Below are 305 nucleotides of genomic sequence, written 5' to 3'. Positions count from 1 at the left end.
ACCCCTCCAACATCATTTAAACCCATCAGAAGCTGAGTCTTAGCATCATCATCATTCTACATTCTGACCAAATCAAATATATATCAAAGGATTAATTCACATTTAGAATACAGTGTCCCATTGCTCAAAACGCTCGAACACAAGAAGCCATATGTAGCCTACATGATCTGCTCTGCCTAGACTTGTTCCGATATCACAACCAGTATCGGAAATTGCTCCGATACGGCCTAAAATGCGATATCAGGTATCGGCGAGTACTCGTGTCTGTGCGTTGATCTGATACCGTAGTACATTATTTCCCCCCC

This window comes from Morone saxatilis, unplaced genomic scaffold (assembly GCF_004916995.1).
Source record: "Morone saxatilis isolate NCDOM2014 unplaced genomic scaffold, NCSU_SB_2.0 Contig16, whole genome shotgun sequence".
Classification (NCBI taxonomy): Eukaryota; Metazoa; Chordata; class Actinopteri; family Moronidae; genus Morone; species Morone saxatilis.
This window is presented reverse-complemented; position numbering follows the sequence as displayed.